Source organism: Diadema antillarum, unplaced genomic scaffold (genome assembly GCF_040938485.1).
Source record: "Diadema antillarum isolate AM-2024a unplaced genomic scaffold, OU_Dant_1.0 seq00001189_RagTag, whole genome shotgun sequence".
Lineage (NCBI taxonomy): Eukaryota > Metazoa > Echinodermata > Echinoidea > Diadematoida > Diadematidae > Diadema > Diadema antillarum.
In genome coordinates, this window is record NW_027271987.1 from 424,799 (window position 1) to 438,249 (window position 13,451).

The 13,451-nt window shown below is 38.5% G+C and overlaps 1 protein-coding gene across 1 annotated transcript in view; it reads right to left on the minus strand.

Moving 5' to 3' along the window:
* LOC139744549 (contactin-2-like) overlaps nt 1–13,451 on the minus strand; it is a 123,287-nt gene that overhangs the window by 108,552 nt on the left and 1,284 nt on the right. The window lies entirely within an intron of this gene.

Here is a 13,451-nt window from a genome sequence, read left to right on the forward strand (position 1 = left end):
ATCTCCTGAAAAATAATAAGAGTGAATTACAAGACACTTCAGGTTATATGAACTTTTAAAAGGCATATCTGATTGAATTGCAGGGACCCTTAAAAAGAGAGGATATAAATTTATCAATCAGAGGGAAGTACCGATACAACGACATAAAATCTAAAACGTTATCAGACTCTGTAGGGTGTAAACCTTCTCTACACCTACACGTAGAGCATTTTCTTGTGATGGGAAATCATTTGAGCTGGTAGCTCAGAGTGCCTTGCCTCATCAACATGTGATAATTAAATCATCATGGCTCGTCTGCATTCTACATCTAGCATGGTTAGATGATTCTCTCCCCACATCCATCCACTGTGGTCTCAATCTCCTCCATCCATCCTCCACACCATCATCTGAACCCTGCCAGGCTGGGCGGAAGAGCCGTCCAGAAGACTGCCAACTATATCTGCCACTAATTGTGTTTGTATGTGCATGTTAAATGTACAGCAAGTGGGCTCTCCACACGTAAAAAGGATGTGCACTCTACAGCCTGGAGAATCAATTATTATAATTACGTTGAAGGGAGAAGACCCACTACCATGCACAATCTACACATGGTCAAAACATGGGTGAATTTTATTCACTCCCTTCTGAACCAGAAAGGGGAGCACCCCTAGGCAATGTTTATGAAAAAGTTGCATGGTACACTGTATACTCAGTAAGAAGTAAAGAGTACCCTTCTTTCGCCCTCTCATTCTCATCACTTGCTCACTGGGGAACTGAACCTCACTTCCCTAATCTCTGCATGGAGGCATCTCATTTGCTCCATCCCGTACAGATTGCCATGGCAACAGCTCTTCAGTCCTGCTCTTTCATCATTTGTCTTCCCTGGTCGCCGAAGTCGCTGCAGATACACAATATCCTCACAGAATGATTGATCAGACTCAATGCTCGGTCAGTCCCTTGTGCCCTTGCCCACTTCACATCACTTCCTGTTTTGCTCACATTGAGGTAGAAGATAACGCCTGATTTACGCTAGTTTGTATTCCTTTATTCCTCAGAAATTCTATTCTGAAACAAAACATCACTAGACAGTGATATATAACCACTTTATGCACAACTGATTTTGCAGAACTTCTGCAAACAAACAGACAAATATACTTTGAGAACTTTCAAAATCCTGTAAACAGTGGAGATACCTAATACCGAGCACTGAGATATAATGTCAGTTACTCTCATCACCCCCCCCCCCTCAATCTGCAGTAATAATAATAGGTAATATCATATAATGTCTTATAATAGGGTTATTAATGCTGAACTCTTCTATGCCTACATTGCTAGTGTGAATGACTTACACATAATATACCATTGCACTGATGACTTACAACTGACAAATTATTTTTCAAGTACTTTCTTTACAAGAGGCACAAGACTATTTTGTTGAGAGTCAAAAAATATCTCTGGATTCCACCTCCCCCCCCCCCCCCCCCCCCTCTCCCCATGAGTTGTTGTTGTTGTTGTTCATTTTCCATCTGTGAAGATGGCTGGATAGCCCATATTCAGCTACACTAAGCTGGTCTTCCATGGGGTCCAGTTGGATGTGGGGTGGGACCACTTCACCGGGTTAGACACCCTGCTCTTTGCGATGAATGAATGAAGCGGGATCTTTTACGTGCATGAGCTGTGACTCTCTCATACACGGGACCTCCATTTTATGTCCTATCCGAGGGACAGAGTGTTTTGCCTCTTGCTAGAGGGGACGGTATGTTTACACACAACATTGCTCAGTCCAGACTCGGGTTCGAACCCGGGCCGCGTGATCGTGAGGCAGACGCGCTACCGACTGAGCCAACTCACCGCCCTGTCAAGTCAGTAACAGCACAGTGTACACAAGGTGTCAAGTTTGTGACTTACGGTCCTTCTATGTGTTTAGCTGTGAAATATCATCCAAACTCAAACATCACAAGCATGCATGGAGTGCATTGTGAAATATTTGCTTTCCAACACTGTACACACATTTACCACTGCAGCTTGGCAACTTTGTTTTTTCAGCTTAACCTTGATTTTTCATCCAGCTCATGCTCATCCTTGGAAAAACAGGACAGAGCAAGAGAAATGAGACATCTTCCTCCTTGTTTTGTAAGCCAGTTAATACTTGGAGGTATTTTTCTCTAGGCCTGCAGATAAAAGGTTGGAATTGAGGACCAAGTCATCTTATATGTGTAAGAAACAAATGTCAATATTTTTGAAAGTATCTTTACACCCTCGCACATAAAGAATAACCCAGAATGTCTCTTTGGTTACATACCCAAATGATAATTATCATCAAAATAGCTACCTATATTACAATTAGATAATAACCATTTAGAGCAAATGTTAGGTGTAGGAAATTGCAAGCTCTATTACAATACTGATGTTAATCCCAATTTAAGGGAGGGGGGGGGAAGGTGATTTATGTTTTTGAATTTGAAGTTGTTGTCATCATTCTGCACACTGTGATTTAGAAAACAGGTCACTGTCGTTGCAACAATATTTGACAATGTGACTTTACAGCAGAACGTTACATTTCTTTGCAAAACATGGACGAAACCTTCAAACTACCGGTACAATCTTCAGATAAGTTTTCTTATCCATACTTAAGAAAAAAAGAGGCTAATAGCGCATTTGCTTTATCAATTAGTCTGACTAAGAAATAGTACAAAAGAGCTGATTTTACCCAGCAGTACATTGACCTTTTCAAGCCGAGTTATGAGTGGCCTACCACCTACTATCCAACTATTTACACTATTGATTTTCAACTGAGATAGTAAAAAGCAAACCAATGTTATGACAGCAGATCAATACACAGGACTATTAGTGCCACTACAACATAGCAAAGAGTAGATCAGGGTTATCCCAGAATGCACTGTCCCAGCTAAGTCCACCAGTGGAAGTTCCCCTTTTGAAAGCAAAGCCACGGTCATCCTACAAGCAGAAAAACTGACAAGCATCAATGTCATCTCGCCGTAACAACTGAATTGCTCATTAACTGTACACAGCTTGATATGTCGCATCAATCAATACATGGCGCTGTGTTGACAACTGACTGGACACCAGTGGCAACAAGGTCCCATATGCTGTACACCCCAAGTCATGTTAATAGCTCTTGTGGTTTGCCAGCTGAAATGAGCAGGTTTCAGGGTGAATTCTTTTAATGGCTATTTCATACAATCATATACCATAATGAGAATATGAGAGAATGTAACTGTAAATTTTGTAAAAAAAACCAAAACAAAACAAAAAATCTTAATGCACCTACCTGTCTATGGGCTATAAGAACCGATTTTTTTTTTTAGTCTCTCTAATCTGCATTACAAGAGAGAAGCAGCCACTAAAATACCTTTGATTTAGAAATGAGCCCAACTGAAGACTAGAAGGGTGCCCTGAAACTTCATGAAGATAAAAGTTTCTAACACACAGATATTCTCACATTTTGAATTACAATTCTCACATTGCATCAAAATGAATAATGTGTAACTACATGCCAATAGCATAAAAGCTAGAAAAGTTATCTTTTATCTAGAAGCTTGGAACCATTGTGGCTAATCTTCGTAGATTCAGGCTGTCATCATCTTTCCTCCAGGCATCGCACGACCGGGGCGGAGTGTCTATATTCACAGCATCACTCGTCTCCCCCACTTTTCAGGATAATTAGCCATCCCACTTGACTCAAATGTCATCCAGCCATGTTTCCCAGGCACAATATCCTGGGTACGAGGGTTTATGATCAAGTCTCCTTGGTTTAATTACCAATGTCGCCAAAGAGACTACTCCCTGGAATAGGCCCTATTCGCACTATACTGCACCTGGGGTAGGCTTGGTGGCCTTGTGTTACCATGAAGCAGAGGAAATTCTAATGAACTACACAGCCCTATTGTTGGACAATGCTGCATTATTCAATTGACTTCCTGAATGTATATCGAAGGTTATGGGTTCCAAAATGAATGGTAGGATATTGAAATGCCTCTGTGCAATCACTGGTATGTTACCGCTATCTAGTACCAATGATTCTCAATCAAGAAGCACGGGGGTTTGATTCTACAGAGTTCTTGTGACCTCCATGCAACATACACACTTCACATTCACCATCAAAAAAAAAACAACAACAAACAAACAAACAAAACAAACAATTTCATTTGTGTATGCATTTATACTACAAAACATTGCAGCTCAGTGGTATGATTTTTCCCATCCAATCTAATGCTTCAAAAGCCTGATAATTTTGGAAGTGTATATCAAAATGGTAAAAGTGATTGTTTAACTTGTCTCTACCCAAAAAGTACAAACAGATGTCATCATCCACTAAAGGAAAAGAGGGAGGGATAGACAAGAAAATTATATATTATAAAATTTTAACAACCAGAGACACAGAATATCTTATTCATGATAACTGAAATATAACAAGAACTAGAACTGGAAAATCAACAAATACTAGTATTTGGGGAGATTTTGCTTCAATTGATGGAATCAAAATGAAAATGGAAGGCAGAGCTCAAACAAAGCCCACTTGCAAAGAGAGACTAGTGAATCCTCTACTAAAACACCCATTTCTCACATTGATATGTTATAACTGATCATTCTCCCTTTGTCTGAGGTCTGCCAATTTTACTATGCAGACCTAGATGTAAGCTAATCAGACGGACTGCTAGCCCCAGGCTTTGTGGATCTAATGATGCTTGAAGTGCTACAGTTGACATTGCAATGACACTGTATTTGCTGGTCAGTGATGCAGTGAACCACGGCGACACTCACCATGACGACACTCATCAGATGATGATGATAACGAAGAGGGAACAGATGGGCGGAGTCCTGGATGTCAAGTGCAGAGACAAATGCTTGCAATGGCTGTGTTGATCAACACGTGTGCTGACCAGTGTACTGTGGGTGCAGTAAAACAGCTATCAACAGTATCCTTAGCCAAGTTAATAGGTTGACTTGTGCATTAGCTACCCCTTGCCCTTCTCATCAATTTTGTGCCACATGTAGCAGCACACAGGACAAGTTTATTCAGTGAAAACACCTACAGTATATCCTACTTTAAGAGCACTCATTTTCAAGAAAACCAATATCATGTTACAATCATAAAAAAGAAATCAATCAATACTACCACTTTCATCACAACAACTGTTAATCATTTTTAATACAACTGTAAACTGCTATACAGTAGCCATAACCAATAGTGATTATCATGTAATGGCTATCATTGCTGTCATTAGTGTCATCATGACAATCAATGGATTTATGTTTGCAGTTTCTTCCCCGGGGTACTAGTATAGAATATTGTCACAAAACTTGAATGCCAAAATACTTGAAAATTAGCATGTTGTAGACCATATAAGCAATGTCAGATTTTAATAGAAATGTTCTAATCTGCATCCCCTGGCAGGAATATTGATGTATACTTCTTTCCTTTCTTTCCTATTTCATCCCCAAATTTTCCCTTTACAATCTCATGTTATATTATTGCTAAAGAAACTTAACCATTTAAAGGGGAAGGCTAGTAACTGATCAGTGGGAATCAGTGCGAATGCTGGGGGATGATTGTTTCAATTCTTGTGGGATTCATTTAAGAGTACATTATATATCTCTTGTTGTGTGAAAATTATTTGCTTCAGAACGGTCTCATATTCAAGTAATGTGCAGCTTAATGCCCCGTCACTGACCAGGCATGCTAACCTGGAAACATTAAACTGCCAATTACTTGAATATGAGACCATTCTGAAGCAAATAATTTTCACACAACAATAGATATATAATGTACTCTTGAATGAATCCCATAAAGATTGGAACAATCATCTCCCAGCATTTCCACTGATTCCCACTGATCAGTTACTAGCCTTCCCCTTTAAATGGCACCACGGTCTGATCAGATTTCATTCTCTGTGCAACTTGACTCACAAAGACCCCCCCCCAAAAAAAAAAAAAAAAAAAAGTGTGACAACATATTGACTTTAAAGGGAAGGTAAACCCAAAGAGCAATGTGGATTGAGAGAAAGCAGCAACATTAGTAGAACACATCAGTGAAAGTTTGAGAAAAATCGGACAATCGATGCAAAAGTTATGAATTTTTAAAGTTTTAATGTTGGAACCGCTGGATGAGGAGACTACTAGAGGATATGACGTATGAGTGGACAACAATACAAAGAAAATATAAAGGATATTCAACAAAAATTCACTTTTCTAGAATTATGAAAGAGCAGTGGACCAACCGCTTTCAGAAAGCAGGGGGAATAATTGCTACCCTTAACATATGTCAATATCAAGTTGATGGAATTTGTAATTTTCATGAAAAATTGATTTTTGTAGTATTTTCTTTATATTTTCTTGATATTGTAGTCCACTCATACGTCATAACCTCTAGTAGTCTCCTCATCCAGCGGTTCCAACACCAAAACTTTAAAAATTCATAACTTTTGCATCGATTGTCCGATTTTCTTCAAACTTTCACTGATGTGTTCTACTAATGTTGCTGCTTTCACTCAATCCACATTGTTCTTGGGGTTTATCTTCCCTTTAAAGTGAAACTCTGAATGAATTCAGAGATATCGTAAGATATTCATGATTATTTCAATAAAAAATACACTTAGCTTACCTTTGTGCCTCCTATATTTCTGCCTTAATCACATAGCAAGCATTTTTGCACTTCACTCCTTATTCACGTCATATCCATTTGCCTCAAGGAAGTTTTCTTGTATTTGCATTTCTTACTGACTTCTTTTTTCCTCAAACCTCATAAGATGTGTATTCAGTTAAAACAGAGAGGATGAAAAAATGAAAATAATATTTGCAGTTCATATTGTATGCATGAATATGACTAACCAAAAGGATGCATCACAGGCAACATGACAATTACATGACCACAGCTGCCATACCTAATACTGCAGGAGAACAGCTGACCTTTAATATAATATAGACATTCAAATGTCAGAGCTGTTTATTCTTCAGATACTGTTCCTTTTTCGTCTTATAACTGAGTTGACTTTACTACGAGACAGATGCTGCCTTAGAGTATTGCATTTTGAGAAGAAAAAAAAATATATGACACAGATTTTGTGGCATTATGTTGTACACATACCACTAAGTCAACTGCATCTATGAGACATTGTTAGATCCGATGATATAAAGCATTCTTGATGCTTTAGAAGTCACAACCTGACATGCACAAGGCTGATATATTAATAAATTTATGCTAACATTCCTCCATGCACCAGTACTGGCGTTATGATACAGATGTCCTCTGCCTAGTCTGCTGATAATTCCTCCTCATTACGCACATTTGATGCTCATATTAGTGATAATGCACTAAAAGGATTCCTCCGTTCCAAGAGAGGTACAGCATGCTGTTCTCCCATGTACCTCTACCAGAGCAGTAAATGGTAGTCTTCATTATTTGAGATAAGAGAAGTCAGAGGGATGCACAGCTGATATATGAAGAGTGTTCTTTCTCTACTACAATGTAAGCACACCATATGCCTGAATCTTTGGTCTCCTCCCTAAGATGTATAACTATGCACGGCTCAACATTAGCGTTGGCCTGGGGCCACCAAATATTTATGTCAGGCCATTGAATTTCCTGAAAGGTTATCTTTTGGTGGCCTGATCGGGCAATTCAGATTCAAATGGATTGTTGTTTCCTTTTACTTTGGACCACTAAAACTTGAAATTTCATAATGTCAGTGGCCCAAATCAGCCACTAGAGAAAAAAAAATTGTGTCAAGCCCTGATACATACATCCAATTTTCTACAACACAAACCAAAAAATTATTTCTTCACAAAGCAAAGATCCTGATGAGCGACCAAAAATATATCCTACAGACGTAAGTAAAACATATCCTACAAACGTAAGTAAAACAAAATGCAGGATCACAATCTATTGCTCAGCTGGTATGTCATCATATTAACTTACAGGATCCCTTCCTCATCATCATAAATATTTCTGATAATTTCAAGAAACCAATCTGATTAATTCCTCTTTAATTGGTACTTTGCTATTCTGCCTGAGTTAAAATAACAAAACATTTCAAGAGTGATGGCATAGCTTTCACCTACATGTATAACACCCACTTTATGTCACACTCTGTTCCCAGCATCTGAGGCACCGATGTAATAAGGCTAAATTTTATGAGCAGCATGACTGTGTCTGGTCCAATATCACGGTCCATGTGTCATCTCTACGTTTTTAGTTTGAATCATTTCATCCTTGAATGGGGATGCGTACATGCCTTTCCTCACATCCATCTTGTCATTGCGCGTATGAATCATAAGTACACTGTTGTTCAGAGCGACTGGCAAGTGATGTGCTTCATGCTAACAATATGATGCAACTCACTGGACTGATGGAATATGCAGACAGCCATCCCATATTGTTCTAGCCTACCATCAAATCTCTTCAGTTTTATTCAAACTAGACAAAACTTGAGAGTAATTGCCCTCCCCATTACATTCTCAGCTGCAAACAATAAGCCTTTAAAACCTACCATAATAAAGACAACAACTTTGATACGATCTATAATCATTACAATATTTTGCAATGATTACAATATATATATACCAAAATATAATTACATAATTCATATCATTCAACACTCCTTTCACCATATTAATTCCTGTCTGATTTGAATGTATTTATTGTGGACATTCTCTAAGGGCTGTCCACAATAGGAAAGGAAACTAGAGAAGGAAAACACACCATAGCATTATCTCCAATGTACATACTTGCCTGCTTTGTTCTCTCCATTTAATTGGCACAGTGCAAAAACCTGAGGCAACATTTGCAAGCAATATTGAATGTTGAAATGGCAGTGCTGGTGGAAGGCAATTTCATTTGCTGGGCAAATCAAGTTTATATCAAAACTGCCTTTTGAACATTGCAAGGGTAATTTCTCCACAGTATAAATCTTAATTCTCTCCTGTGCCAAACATAACGATCTGATTGTTTCAGAGTTTCTAGTGAACATATGGACCACCAACGCTGGAAAGAGAAGTATTACCTCTTCTGCCAAACTCAAGATATTTATTGGTCCCTGTACAATTATGAATAACCTACAGCATCCTGATATTTGGAGGAGTAAACTTTAAACTAGTTGCCATTGATAATGCAACATCAGGCTCTCATTTCTTTGCTTCCCACGCTGGAGCTGGGTTGAACCATGACATTATATGACGACTGAACATTATGTAATGGTCTGTTTACATGTAGCGAGCTAACATTGATCTGTGTGAGCAGACATTCACGGAAACACACTAACTCATTAAACAATATTGTTTGACAAGGGCATGGGGTACTTTCTACTTGATATATTATCCAAGTACACAGTATTCCTTGTCTGCGATATTTGTCAGTATCATACTCAATGACATTGTACCACAAAGGTTGTCTTCTAACATCACATAATTGTGAATGTGATCTAAGAAACAGCACCTTATTTTGTCCCAGCTGGATTACCAAAAGGCCACTTTGCTGCAATTCTAAACCTACAAATGCTGAAACACATCCATCTATTCAACAAGGTTGTGATCTAGTTCTGGCTATATAGGTATGAGCATTTCACAGCATCATGATGAGACCTATCATGTATTACATAATTTGACATGATAATTCATTACAAGATCAAGAGATCAGACTCCACTTGTGCAAGAGGACAAGCTGCCTGACCAGAAGCTGAGGTCATGTAAACATTGTGATCCTTCCACTTGATCCTGGCCTAGACCAGACTAGCCCTTATCTCTCACACCCTTATCTCTCACACACTTATCTGACTCTCAAATTACACACTGCTAGTCTCACAACTAGACTTCTGTTGTGATCCAATGGAACCGACAGAAAGGTTCTTAACAGAAAAAAAAAAAAAAAAAATCATGGTGCAGACAGTCTGTCACAGCCTTCATATTAGACTCTGTATCGTAGGGATGGTCACAGGACATCTAATCTTTTTTACAACTGATCATCCACACTGCTATCTTGACTATCCCCAATCTGTGGGGGCGATTGGGGCATGGGGCGAGCCCTACCACTCGAAAAAATACCTTGCGCATGCGCACATTTGCTGAATCCAGCTGTGTGCTATCAATAACTGAATGGCCTGCAGTCACTCGCCCCTCCAAATTTTGTCCCCAGACCAAACTTGCTTTGCAGGAACAAGGGGACAAGTCCCATGAGTATCCACGCTATGATTTTGGAGGTTTTCCACACTATGACTTTGGAGGGGGAAAGTCTTGCGGCGTGGGACTTTCCCCGGCAATGTGAGCAAGGGGTATGAGGTAGAAAGCAAAAACAATTATTCAAGTCTGTATGCTTGGATTATTTTATTTTTCTGCCTGCACAGAAGGCACTTATTTAAAATAATAATAATAATAATAATAGATATCCATTCAATTTTGTATTAAAACTGAAAACCGAAATAAGTAAAAAAAAAAAAAAACTTTTTAGACTTTTTTTCTTATATTCATATTGTAGAAAATAGAAATAGCAAAATGCATGCAATTTTCTACTTTCTGTTTTGAAGGATAGAGAAAATCGATCTGTCAATTCTTCACTTTCAATTGAATTGAGCTTGCCAAAAGTTTCTGTATACACAACCAAAACAAACTGCCAAAAACTCACAGGCTCAATGCCAGCTATTGGAAGGGCAGAAATGGGAGAAGTTATTATTCTTTCCATCAAAGTCAGAAGCTGTAATCCACATATAACTGCAAATACTAGCTAAAACCAACTCGTAAGTATGTTTCTCACTTCCAGTTTGGATTGCTTGCATTTTGGCTTTAGGCACAATACCCCTTGATATAAATCAACAAAAAGGAATACAAGGGACGAAGTTACCTTCAATTCTGTAATTGTTGTATTCGGTAAGGTACATTGTACTACATAGATTGCAGTGTGGTAAAAACAAAAACAAACAAACAACACTTCTAGTAAGGTTGTAATTGTTTCTCACTTTTCAAAGATGACAAAATATCTTTTAATAGCATTAGTGTTGGTGCTAATCACTTATAACAACACCGGTTTTTAAACCAGTTGTGTTGACAAAGTGTGTACAAGTGTGTACATTGCCAGGGGAAAGAGTGTAGGTTGATCATACGTGTACTACCAGCTGTTTTAAGAGCAACATCCCTGGACTGAGTGATGATGGAATGCTTTCCGGCAGTGGTACGCAAGTCAAGTAAACATGATGTCTCATTACTTTGATATCTTCTTTTCTACAATGTGTCTGCTAACCTTGTTAACAGGTTACCATCTCATTCACTTGACTGACTACTTGAAACTTCAAGCAGTTCAGGAGTGATGAATCTTGTTTGGTTAATATACTGTTAGATGTTTTTGTGACAAAACATTGTATAGCAGCAGTGTCATATCACAAACCTTACTGAATACCTTTACTACACACTTGATTTCACTGAATCAAATGAAATACTGTATCACCAGTTGCCTGGTTCCCGCCCACACTCACTATCCATCTTTCATCATCATATCACCCAGACCTAGAACCCTCTTATCTCACTTCAAGCTTGATTATCCACTACTGATTTGCATGATGACAATATCCTGATGATATGCAGCGATGGTACTGAATCTTGGAACATCAAAGTTGTTCATTAAAAATGGAAAGGAACAAACCTGATAGCTACATGGGATGTAGGCACCTTCAATGGCTTCACTAATGTGTGATGAAAAAACAAGAATAATACTAGTTAGAAAAGCACTCTGAGAGCGCAGACCTCCGCCAAGCAGCTACTTTCCACCGATGATCTTGCTCTTCCCAAAGAGATTTTTCTCCTCTCCACCACTGGGGAAAAGCTCTTTGGGCTCTTCCAAAGAGATCAGTGATTTCCACCCATAGGTATTTATGCTGAAAAATCGCCTGATTTCCCAATATAGAAGCCTTTGTTACGTCATAAACCCTCAGCTGTGCGGCGTGCTCCGCCCTAGCAGAAACTAGAGCACGCACTTTAGTGCGCGTTTGAAAACCTCAAAAATGCACAGCTTGAACTCCCAAGTTCATTGACCCTACCTGTCAAGATATCAAAAATCCTTCATAAATTCCCCCAAAATTCTCGGATCACTACCAAAATTCAATCATTTGTTACTTGTGTCATTCTCAACCTTTCCTGTACGTTTCATCCAAATCCGTTAACTACTTTTTGAGTTATTTTGCACACGGTCAAACAAACAAACAAACAAACAAACAAACAAACCAACGGAAACGAAAACATAACCTCCTCCGATCCCTTGGCGGAGGTAACTAGAGCAAGCATGTGTGTAAGTTTGTATGCATTGTGTGCACACATGAGCGAGTGTATGTGTTGCAGGGGTTGTGTGGCACTGCATAGACTGAGTATTCCTCTCTTCATCAGAAAAATGATATACATTGTAAAAAGACATAGGAGAGTGGATCATATCACCGGACACTTTTTTTTTTCAAGGCTATGAATTCCATACTTAAAGAATGAAATTTTGGTAAAAAATAGTACCAATTACTCACAAAGTCCTTAAAATGATGAATTCAGCAAAATTATGACAATTGTTCACTTCAATATTTGGAAAAAAGACTTCCAGTATACCCCTCTACAAAAAGGTTTGTCTGCTAGCACAGTGTAAAATCGCATTATAATTCTGGACACGATTTTCATAATGGAATATAATCAACGTCTTTCACATCTTGTCCTCACACCAGAATCACAACTCATACCCATGATTCACCATACATATTCTTACTGAGTGGACGACAAAGAGAAAATCGGCAAATGAGGCTCAAATTTCGTATTGTATGGTAAAAGGTTGAACATGAATATTTTGAAGAATTCACATGATAAAATCTTGTGATAAATCAACGGATCTTCTAAATTTGTAGTAAAATGTAAATTTCTTGGCATCCATTTTAAATTTTTGCGTCACATTTTTTTTGGTGATTTCGGCCCATACAACACTCCATGAGGCTAATCTACAAAGTCCCGCGTGTATTGAATGTCATTACAGTATATTACAAAGTGTACGCAGAAATGTGCATGTCCAATATTGCCACGCTGTCCGGTAATACCATATGTGCCTACCTGTATACATTTTGTGTACACTTACATACCGTATGCACGTATAAGCATCAGAACAGTCCATGGTATATGAGTAGGCCTATACGTAACTTGGGCACATAACATACCTATGGGAGTACCCGTATAGACTCTACCTGAGTGTGGCAAATTTGATAATGGTATTTACAGCAATAAAGGAAAATCACGCAGACATAATATACATGTTTCAATTAAATACATGCATAAAAAGCCCATTTGTACTTGCTACAAATTACTCTAGGTCTCTTGAATGCACCATATGCTCGTTGGTTTAAAGGGTGTGTACAGTTCTGGTCGAGGTGAAGATTTAGCTTTTAACGTTTTGTGAGATATTCAGAAACCACTCTATGATATGTCAAAGAGCATGCAGTTCTAAG